We start from the raw sequence: 12,246 nt of genomic DNA on the forward strand, positions 1-12,246 counted from the left end.
AGAATTGTCATTTTCATATACCTACTGATGTAATGAATTGTCGTTGTTCATTGAGCTTTCGCTCGCGGGCGCCCGTTACCGACTAACTTCGGGGCGCACCGCGCGGCGTAGGAACATAGGAATCCGTTAATCCTTGTCTGACTCACGGCTGAGTCACTGCGAGTGAGCAAGCCGGCAGTATGTCCCGGGTCCTCTCGGGCGCTCAACGCTTTTCACTCCCAGGCTCCAGTTTCCCGTAGGCTTCAGGCTTTTCTCTTTCAGTTTTCAGGGAACCACGGCGGAGACCGCGCGTCGCCGGCTGAGCTACCGGCAGAACCGTTTCATGCAAAATGATTAAATAACCGAGCGGCACAGAGAGCCAATCAAACAGTCGAGTGGTGCAATTAAATATCGGGACATTTTAAGTGATAAAGTGTTATGTTGACAAATCGAGTACATAAGCGAACGATTAGTGGTGCTAAGAGAGGACAGTAAATCACATCGCGTCAGGAGCCGCGACGGATTTCGGCGTAAGTATATTTTTATTGTTTTCTTGTTATTATCGATTAGTGTTTTGTTTTGAAGAGGGCCGCTGGTTAAAGGTTACGACCTTTGGCCTGGGAGCCTGGAGCATGACGTTATCTAACCGCCTGCCAGGGACGCACCAATAGCAGGTACGTCGAGGAATTTAAATGTCAAATTCTATTCTAATAGGTATTTCAATACCTACTCTAATAACAAAACGATTAACGTTAAGGTAAACGTAGGTATTTTGTGAAATATTGCATTAAACGTCTGAGTAGACAATGAAATGAAAATCAGGGTTGTCAAACGCAAAAAAATAATGGAAAGCTGAAAGCTCATTTCAGATTTACTTTAGAGAATATAGATACACTTAATCTCTGATTTTAATTGTAAAACTCCCGAGAGACTCGCGTATAACTAATATATTAAATACCTACGTGTATATTTATAAATATAGGTATCTAATGAGTTTTTTACATGCATTGGTCAAATCTCAGGAAAAAATATGAAAAATACGCAAGTAATTAATTACCCATTATCAGGATACAGTTCAATTTAATATATCGCGTTTAGGTGTTCCTCGGTTAAACAGAAACCCTTATGTATAGTTTCACCAAGTTCAATTGTTCGTGTCTGTCTGTCTGTCCGTCCGAGCTAGGCTTTGCTCCGTTTGTGCTGGAAAGCTCCATTTTGATGTCAATTTGTCAGTGGTTTTTTGGGTAGGTACCTTTCCTACTCGTGAAGGTATAAGGACAATTTCGGATCTCTATGCCTATTTGAGTATGTTCCGACATGTTCTTGGCCGCTTTATTATACCTAGTGTCAACTTAATCAACAAATTATAATTCGATTTTATTGAAAGGAGTTTTCATGTACAAAAAATCATATCTCTGACAGACCTCGAACCTCGGGAGGTCTCCATTGCTCAGTTGGTCAGAGCGTCTCGCGTCTGTGGACCGGTGATCCAAAAAGTCGCAGGATCGAGTCCTGGCGAAAGTGGGATTTTCCCTGAATATAAAAAATGTTATATCGCTCGCCATTTAATATATTCCTATTTTACCTATCACGTTTTTACTAATAGAAGCGATTCATTCCTTGCGTCGTCTTATAAGTACGAGTAAGTATTATTCTTGAATCATCTGTAAGGTATAAGGTATTCAAGGTATATACCTAAACATGGCTATAGGAAAATGATTCAACTAGGTAAGTCTACCAAGAGGGTTTAACATTTTATACTATGTTACTCTTACTAAAGAGCGTAGACGACACGGAAAATGGATTTTTGGACTGTTTGGGGGCGCTGTTCACCTCCATATATTGAATGTTATTTTTTCTTCTCCTGTCCCGAACTGTTATTCATTACAGAGTTGTGTATAGATCTTTAAAACCCTACATAAAAGTCTATTCCCCAAAGCCAGCCCCCTCAAGCTTCTAGCGCACGCGCGCAGTAAGGAAAAAATTGAAAACGCATTGTTTGGCTTTGTATCCATTGGAGCGCATTGTTATAACGTTACTGGAAAAGTATTGTATGAAACGGTGTTTAACTGAGTCAAAAAAAAATACTCGTGGCGTCTTTATTAACAATCTTCGGCTTCGCCTCAAATTGGTACGCCACTCGTCTTTTTTGACCTCCTTTAAACGCCGGTTGCATAAAATACTATATATATAGTGACATTTACGCTAACGAAAAACATATCGTAGAGGGTCCGGTAGCGTAACCGTCGTATAGAGTTTAACTTTAACGCTATTAACGATTCTTTGATCTATCGTCAGCCGAAAGCAATTGCCATGAAAACTTAACTGAATTGTTGATCAACCTTCGTTCGACTTTATTACATTAAGTTTCCAGGGCCTCTAGCCAAGACTACACTCGTTGACGCTCTGTGACGAACTACTTATACGCAATTGGCTCTGTTGCAAAGTAGGTATACTTAGTTCGGTAGTTCCCATGATTGAATCTGTGATGAACTAGCATCACATATACGAACGTTTCCGAAAAAAATACGAGCAAGGGTCTCCTTCGTATTTGTTATGCTAGTTCAGTCAATGTCAGTACATATTGTACTGAGGCTGACTGAAATAGCATGACAAGTTCGTACGTTTTGCGTAACAACACGAAAGCAAAAATGTTCGCACTGCATCTGTACCATATTATTAACATGACCACAATATTTTTGACAAGTTGGAATTGCACTAAGTAGATTGAGCCAACCTAATCTCTAGTTATTACTTATAGTAAGTGGATCATGATCATATCGCGCAGAGTTCACAGATAGGCGCAGTGAGGGTCGCTGAGATAAAGCTGTAATTTCTTAGCGTAAGACGATTTTCTCGTGTACACGAGCAACACCCACACATTCTCCTCAAATAATCCGAGGCTGAGTGGTGTTAATAACGTGAAATTAGGTAAATAAATAATAACATCGTAGGCAAAGGTAACACCCACTCCCTTATTAATTATTACTCATCTGCTCAATTACACATACACACCAACTCACGCCTGTAATGCCCACAATTGTTAGGATATTACAATAAAACTGCTGTTCACTGAAAGAGTCTTAGCAATGAAGAAATTGAAAAAAATAAACGACATTATGATATCGCAGCGCAGTGACAGCTCTTAGGGACCGGCCACATCTAAGAGACGCATGTCCTGAGGTGCGGAACGGACGTCCGCGCCACGCCGCCTGAATGTAATTCAAAAAACGTCTCCTCAGTACATTTTGTATAGGAAGGACGTAAGACGCGCCCCAGGCGGCGTGGCGCTTGGCGGCGCGTCTTACGTCCTTCCTATACAAAATGTACTGAGGAGACGTTTTTTGAATTACATTCAGGCGGCGTGGCGCGGACGTCCGTTGCGCGCCCCGAGACACGCGACGCTTAAGTGGGAACGCTGCCTAACATACCCGGGCGACACGGGTAGAGGTACGCAATAATATTAGATCTAGGGATGTACCGACTATTGATTTGGCCGACTAGGCCGACTACCGACTAGTCGGCGCTTGGGTGGCCGATTAGTCGGCCGACTAGTCGGCTAGTCGGCCAGAACATAATTTTCGAGTAATTTATCAAATTTTTTGAATTACATTGGTCCTTTGTTGGCGCTTTTCATTATTTTTTAAAGGTTCAAAGGTCAATGAGAATATTGATATACAATTTCCATTTTTTAACAAACGATTTGGCTTAAGTGGGTAGGAATCCTGCCTATGAAACCGATAGTCCTTGGTAGGACATTTCTTTCTGTGATTACCGCAGTTGTTCTTTTGACTAACAACATAACAAATAGGTTCATAATACAACAATATCAGCTGTTAATTTATGTTTGTACTGTTTTTCTATCACTTATAATGTGCCGACTAATCGGCCTTTTTTTGCCGACTAGTCGCCGACTAATCGCCGACTACAAATGTGGCCGGATAGTCGGGTTTCCCGACTAGTCGGTACATCCCTAATTAAAATTATGAGTGATGAGGAAAAACAATCATCATTAGGCATCGTTTGTCACAAGCTAATGATCTTTCTGACAGTAATATTTTACAATTTACTTCCCCTTTATTTTTATTTTTTCCTTCTCGTTGCTTCGGCACTTATAAACATGAAAAATACGCAATTATTCTGTTCTTCCTGAGAAAGACGCTGAAGTATAATTGGTTTATTTGGAAATGTTTTAATGTTAGCCATCAAGTCGCGTCGTTGGCAGGCATATTAAGAAAAATGCGCATTTATTAAAGGGCATGGACTTTACAGGGTGAAATAAAAAGGACCGTTAAAACTTTGCATAGTGACTTTTGAGGTCATAATGAACAACTTTTATTATGGGACCAATGCTGAAATCTCGAAAAAAGAAATTGGCTGTTCAACACCGTGTTTTTTTTGTTTTCCGTTAAATTCGACACGTAGGGTTCATTATCAGGAACCATCCTGTATATCACTTTTAGTTAAATTCGCAAAAAAAAATTTCATCATTTTCATACATAATAAATAAATTTATCAGTGTGAGAGACCCTTAAGAATAACATTCAAGTTAGTGTCAAAGTGATTGACGACACATGTCAAAACAAATAACATTAGGAATTGGTAAAGGTTGTCACACACGTGTTCAGTAATTATCTTTATTTTTTTAATAACTCGATAACCGTAAGAGTTAAGACGCTAGTTTCTTAGAGAAATTAATTGTATTTGATCTAAAGAACCTTCCCTTAAAGTTAACGGAATTCAATAAAAACAGGTATAAAAATTAGCGGCATCATAACAATCGAAATTTATGAAATAGCCAATTTTTTTTTGCGATTTCAGCACTGGTCCCGTAATAAAAGTTGTTCATTATGATGACCTCAAAAGTCACTATGCAAAGTTTGACTGGTCCTTTTTATTTCACCCTGTATATCACTTTTGCTACCCAATTGAAATTTCAGTGGAACTTCTAACTTTATCTCACTGTTGGCGAATAGTTTATCCTTTAGAAACACAGGACCTGTTTTGTGATATTTTTAGATGATCCTAAAATATCTATGAAATAAAACCTATAGATACGGATTAAACCTTTTGCGTATACTGAATATAGTACCTGATGTTTCGAAAAGCATGACGTACTTATTCGATGGAAATGTATGTAACTAACGAGCTAACTGAAGACTGTAGGTATACTTAACATATAATAATAAAAAAATAAAATTTGTTTATTTCCAAGAAAACACAGTCATGTATACAATTAAACTGACCTCCACACTAGGCAGATGCCTGTCCCGTGGAGGAGATATCTTATAAATCTTATACTTATTGGATTCAATGGAGCGTGTTTCTGCATTCTGTGCCCTGTTGACGTCCTAATGGTCCAATTTCATGGTCATTCTCTTTATTGATATCACAATCTCCACTTTTTAACCCCCGACGCAAAAACGACGGGGTGTTATAAGTTTGACGTGTGTAAAAGGTCCAAAAATGACACACACCACTTATAAAACACTTTACTTTATTACCACCACTAGTTACTTAACACTATGTATAACACTCACATATTGCTTGACTGGTTGAGAACTGATTTGGAACTGATGACACCTTGTTCCTCGGACCTTATATATGAATGCTAAAAAATCTTAACACCGCGATTCAGACTTGCGTGCTCGGAACAAAGAGACATCTATTGAGTACATTTTAAATTAATTTTCAATAACCAAAATAATGTTAATTGTACATAAATGCACATATTTTCATACTCAGGTTATTTCTAATATTTTTTGAAGTATTTTAGAGACATTTTTTACCTAAATAAACCAAATTAATATTACAAAATCGCTACCACTAATGCCATCTATTGGTGTACTGAACAAACTGTGAAATACATAAGAAATGTATGAAATAAAACTATACGGCGTCAACATACCGCCCACCAAGAACAAAGCAGTTTGTTCTTAACTCCGCCCACCATGGCATGATCTAACAGATAAATACAAAGGCAAGTGATTACATAAACACAACATTGACATGCCTATTACATTTATCTGAAACATTAAGGAATATGTTCTGAAATTAGTTACTCTATACAAGATTGAAACAATTAAAATAATATTATTTGATAAAAAAATGCAATTTTAATAACAATAAAATGAAGGAGGGATTTTACGTATTTTACACAAAACTGACTACTCGTGTGATGTTGTCCGTACCTGAACGTTTTTTATGCATTCCTCACAACCATCTAGATGCAAAATATTTAATCGTTTTTGAACAAAGCCACAACACCAATAGCTGACTCAGAACTCTCAGAAGTATGATGAGATTTCACTGTCGTACGAAATTATTGACATTTAAATCACTAGAAGGTGGAGGTAATAGAACGTACTTTGGGATTCAGGTAGCTGGAATACTTACTACATGAAGGTGATGAGGATTGCTGTAGTAGAATAACTTCGGCCAGATAATAACTGGCGCTAGCCAAATAAACTCCAAGTTGCTTCCTATATTTCTAAAATAATGATGATTTACCATCAATCGTTGCTTGTTATTGTTCCAGGTTGCTTGTCTGAAGTTGTTAGAGGATCTGTTTCTTGCCGAAGAAGAAGCATTGCCGTGGATGTGGGCAGCTGCTTTCTTGTACCTCTCTTTCAGCTGAGTTTCTTGTTTGGTTGCTGCAAAATTAAGTTTACCTTTGGCGCACCGTATATTTTCTTCGCGTAAAGGTAACTTGATTGAATACCTACCACTACACTCCCTGTTAGTAGCGGCAGCAAAAGTTTCTTCATGCTTCTTTTCTTCCTTAGTGTGTATTTTCTTCTTCTTCTTTGGATCTGGCGCAAAAAGATCAGCCTCGAGCTTCGAAGGCTTCCTCCGAACCTCGCTGTCAATGACATGAATGTGGTTAGCTCTGATCTTATTGTGTAATTCCGACTCACCTGAGTGAACCGGCCCGGAAATGATCCAGCCTAAGGAAGTTTTCTGAGCGATGGGTCCTCCTTGTGGAGCTTTGAATACACCGCTCATGAGTATTTGACTATAAACTTCTCCACCAAGCAGCAAGTCGATTTGTCCCGGTTCATTGAATGTTGGATCTGCTAAACTTAAACTCGAGAGCTCGGACCAAGACTCAACATCGACTCGTTTCTCAGGAAGATTCAATGTGAGTTTGTTTAACACAAAAGCATTGATGCTTACCTTAAAATCAGAGTCTACGCGAGATGTGATTGTTAACTTCACCGACGAGTTAGAGCTCACGGAACTCTCCTCTTCATCTTCACATAGTCTCGTGATTGTGCTTTTGTTGGGAATCCTGGGCAGTCCGAGCAGATGAACCGCAGACTCTTTGATGAACGACTCTTCTGATCCTTGGTCGATAAAGCACCTGAGTGTTATGAGTTTACCAGATTTCGATGTGGCATTAACTAATGCTGTTGGTAGTAAAACCAACCTAAGATGTCGAAAAATGGCTTTTGATTTTAGTGGTAGTGGATTCATCATTCGGCGATGAGTGAGATGTAGCTGTAGGTGCAACTACATTTGAGGCAGCTGAGTGATTTGTATTTTGAGTCTCCTGAGACTCAGCTGCTGGTGTGTTATTTCTGGAATGCAATAATGAATGATGTTTCTTTTGGCAAATTTGGCATCTAGACGATTGACGGCATGCATATACTGAGTGATGAGATCCTAGACAGTTAAAGCAAAGCTTGTGTGACTGGACAAAACCACGACGAGCATCAGTGTCAAGTTTAGCAAACTCTTTACAATGACTTATCTTATGGGCGTCAGAACAAAATGCACAAGATTGGGTTTTTACAACTGAAACATGATGCACCTTTACAGTAGAGCTGGAAGCTTGGTGAGCGTTGGTGCTGGGTCTGGAAAGCTTTGGGTCAATGAACTCCAATGCGCGAAAACGTGACTCTAAAAAAGCTTGAAATTGCTCATAAGTTGGAAGCTCATTGTTGGTTTCAATTGACTTCAGTTCCCATTGCTTTCGCGACTCAGCATCTAACTTTAAACACATTAGATGCACAATAATAACGTCCCAACTCTTAACATCGATGCCTAAGTTCTTCAGCGCTTGTAGACACTCGTTGGTTGTATCTAATAACTCCTTAAGAGCTGTAGCAGATTCAGTAGCCAAATTGCGTTGACTCAACAATCGTTTCAGGATGCAGTTTGATAAATATTTCTTGTTGTTGTACCGCTTGTCAAGTTGCTCCCAACTGGTGATGTAGTTATACTTGGTGATTGGAATGTGTCTCAACAACTGTTCAGCTTCGCCAGTTAAATGCCCTTTTAAGTAATGTAACTTCTGAACATCATCAAGATCCTTGTTCTTATGAATCAACGAAACAAACATGTCCCGAAAACTCACCCATTCAGCATACTGGCCGGAGAACGTCGGTATTGTGATCTTGGGAAGTTTGATACGTTCTTCAACTTTGATGCTTGAAGTACCGGACTCAGAGACTCTCATGCTTGACGGTGTGGATGAGGAAGCTGGCATGATGCTGCTGAGGATAGATTTGACAAGGCATTTGTAATTTATGTATGTTTCTTCAGTGTCATCATAGACATTATTCATAATATATGGGCTTTGGGTTAAAGCTTCCGATTCGCTGTTCTGAATAATATGCGTATGCGTGCGTGAAAATTGCAACCATAATTCCTCTAATAATTCCAATCTAGTATTTAGATAATCAATAGAGTTGCGTCGTTCTTTGGGAGACTTTTTGAAGTTTTCAAAATCGCGAACAATTCTAGACTGCAAGTCATCCAGTATTTTGATAAGTTTCTCCATTGTGATATTTCTAAGTGTTTGACAACAAAAATATTCTAAGTCCTGGCTACTGATCTGAATTTTCTAAGTCTCGACTCGATCGGATTGAATTTTTTCTAAGTCCAGTTTCATATGAAATTTTCTAAGTCCTCACTCAGTAATGAATAATAAAGTACTCACAATTGACCACTGGCACTCACACTTTGACCACTACTGACGTCACACGATGTACACGCCGCTGACGAAGTCACCCGATGACGCCGCTTACGAAGTCACCCGATGACGCCGCTTACGAAGTCACCCGATGTCGCCGCACACGATGTTGTCGCTGCCGATGACGTCAGGCCGTGGTTGACGTCGAGTTGCTGCACCCGAACAGTGCCCTCTGCCGTCGAGCACTAGAACCGAATAGCCATCTATCCGGCTCGAAGGACCATGTAAAAGGTCCAAAAATGACACACACCACTTATAAAACACTTTACTTTATTACCACCACTAGTTACTTAACACTATGTATAACACTCACATATTGCTTGACTGGTTGAGAACTGATTTGGAACTGATGACACCTTGTTCCTCGGACCTTATATATGAATGCTAAAAAATCTTAACACCGCGATTCAGACTTGCGTGCTCGGAACAAAGAGACATCTATTGAGTACATTTTAAATTAATTTTCAATAACCAAAATAATGTTAATTGTACATAAATGCACATATTTTCATACTCAGGTTATTTCTAATATTTTTTGAAGTATTTTAGAGACATTTTTTACCTAAATAAACCAAATTAATATTACAAAATCGCTACCACTAATGCCATCTATTGGTGTACTGAACAAACTGTGAAATACATAAGAAATGTATGAAATAAAACTATACGGCGTCAACAACGTGTCTGTCTGTTTGTCTGTCTGTCTGTTTGTGTGTGTCTGTCTGTGGCATCGTAGCTGCCGAACGGATGAACCGATTTCGATTTCGTTTTTTTTGTTTGAAAGCTGAGTTAGTCGGGAGTGTTCTTAGCCATGTTTCATGAAAATCGGTCCACTATGTCGCGGTCGGGGTTTAAAAAAAAAATTGTGGTTAGGTTATTCTTTATTGAAACTCTGTCTCTTTTTCCTGCATAGGTATTTAATCTGTTCCATTTGCCTACCCGTCTCCTTGTTTAAACTTTATGTCGTGTGTTGGTAACTTGGTACTTGTACGTATTTATATGACCAAATAAACTATCAGCGACATTACAATGTCGGTCGGTATTCCGTCCTATATTGTATATCGGTAGCTGTTTAAGAGGATCAAGTATTATAGAGAGTTACTGTCAAAGTAAAATATGTAACCACAGTGCATAGACTGCCATCTCTCGACACAGGCTTAAAACTTTCGGACCTCAGTTTTGACAATTTGGCCCATATTCTTAGCTTGATATGTGTTAAAATATTAGTATTAGCGCCATCTAGCCGAGCGTCCCCCAAAGGTGTAACGCCATTTTTCTTAGATTGTAATGTAGCTGTCTATACGGAGTTACATAATATGTCTTTGGTAGTTGTACACATATTTACCTAGTTTATCAATCTAGGATGCAATACTGCACACAAACGCAATTACGGTGCGGCCAGTGCACGCTGACAAATAACACAAGTTCGAATCAATTTGCAAGATTGAACGAGTGAATCATGTAGCTGTAGTGTGTACAATTTATTGTACATAGTTAAAAAGGTCACGCGCTTATCTCTTACCTATATCATTATATACAGACAAGAATCAAATACCTAATTTTACCGCAGCTTATAGGAGATACGGTAATGGAAAAATTTATGAAGTCATTTTAGATAGGTTTTAGCACGAAGTTGTAATTTATATATTTTTAATATGTTAAATAGATAAGAAATAGTTATTTGTTATACAAGGGTGCAAAGTTGTATTTTAACGTCGAGTGTGGAATTGAAAAACGAGCAAGCGAAAGGATTCTATAGTTGAAGCGAGTGGTTCGAGAATAGAATCCTGAAGTTGTAATTTATATATTTTTAATATGTTAAATAGATAAGAAATAGTTATTTGTTATACAATGTAATTTATATATTTTTAATATGTTAAATAGATAAGAAATAGTTATTTGTTATACAAGGGTGCAAAGTTGTATTTTAACGTCGAGTGTGGAATTGAAAAACGAGCAAGCGAAAGGATTCTATAGTTGAAGCGAGTGGTTCGAGAATAGAATCCTGAACTTGCGAGTTTTTTAACACACGAGAAGTAAAATACATTTGCACCCGTGTGTAACACAAAACTTTTTCCCTCACTATAGCGAGGAATGTACAACGCAAGAAACGCGTTTATCACTGCTTCCAGTAGTTCCACCATAGGTGGTAAATCATCGTCATCACTAGATTCACTCACTTTTATCAATTTTAAAGCAGAAAAAATTACTATATTCAAGGTCAAATTACTTTATCCACTAGTGGATAAAATGCGATTTTACCCGCTGGTATTGAAGGACAAAATACGTGTTTTAGCTAGTGAGGGGAAAAATATTTTATTTTGAGTAAGCGTGTTTGGACGTCAAATAAGGCTACACCGGGCAGACATACTGTATAAAGTATGTAACCTATACCTAATTTCCCTCCTAAATTTTAGGAGAGTATTCCAATATGAGACCAACCCGAATAAATAAACCTGGACCATAAAATGTACGTTCGAATGCCTTCTTTTTATGAAATAGGTAGCAAACGAACAGACGAGCCGCCTCCGCCGCCCATGGACATAAGCAACATCAGGGGAGTCACTTATGCGTTGCCGACCTTTGAGAACCCTAAATACCTGCTTCTTGAAGAACCCCATTTCATAGCGCAAGGGGAACACCTTAGCTCATTCCACAACTTGCATATTCTGGGCAAAAAACGAGCGAGAGTACTTTATAAAGTTAGTTGTGGACTAGCCCTTCAGAATAATTTCACCTGTGACCGTTTCCTAATAATTTATATGCAAATGATTGATACTCGGGGTGCGTAAAAAGTCACATGTGTTTATTTGGCAGCTTTATAAATATTCAAAGCGAAAGTCACTGGGGGTGATAAATATTTACTTCGTACATAGCGCGTTAAATTGGGACGCAGGATTTGATGAACAGGAGATTTTGTGTATCCGACAAATAGGCTTTGATTGGTTTCCTGCTGAGAAAACTCGCATATTTTCAGTGAAATAAATGCAACATATAATCACGCCTGTATCCCAGAAAGGGGTAGGCAGAGCACGTGAACTACTCAAGTTTCAGTGCCACTTTTGGCAAAAAGGGGTTGAAAGAAATCCAAATTGTGACATTGCAGTGACAGGTTGCCAGCCTCTCGTCTACGCCACAATTTAACCCATATCCCATAGTCGACTTCTACGACATCCACGAGAAGAAAGGGGGTGGTGAAATTCTTAACCCGTCACCAGTGAAATATGTAACTATAAAAGAAGGAAACTACTTTGTTAAACTGTAAGGTCTGTAAGCAATGATTGACATAA

The 12,246-nt window shown here is 38.7% G+C and overlaps 1 protein-coding gene across 1 annotated transcript in view; it reads left to right on the forward strand.

Annotated features, from left to right (window-relative positions):
* The first annotated feature begins 202 nt into the window (after positions 1 to 202).
* The window catches only part of LOC125231071 (probable G-protein coupled receptor CG31760), a 197,663-nt gene continuing 185,619 nt past the window's right edge, over positions 203 to 12,246 (forward strand). Inside the window, exon 1 of the mRNA XM_048136416.1 lies at positions 203 to 509. The gene's annotated coding sequence lies outside the window, so the exon portion shown is untranslated. The remainder of the gene's footprint in view (positions 510 to 12,246) is intronic.

This window comes from Leguminivora glycinivorella, chromosome 11, assembly GCF_023078275.1.
Source record: "Leguminivora glycinivorella isolate SPB_JAAS2020 chromosome 11, LegGlyc_1.1, whole genome shotgun sequence".
In the NCBI taxonomy this organism is placed as follows: domain Eukaryota; kingdom Metazoa; phylum Arthropoda; class Insecta; order Lepidoptera; family Tortricidae; genus Leguminivora; species Leguminivora glycinivorella.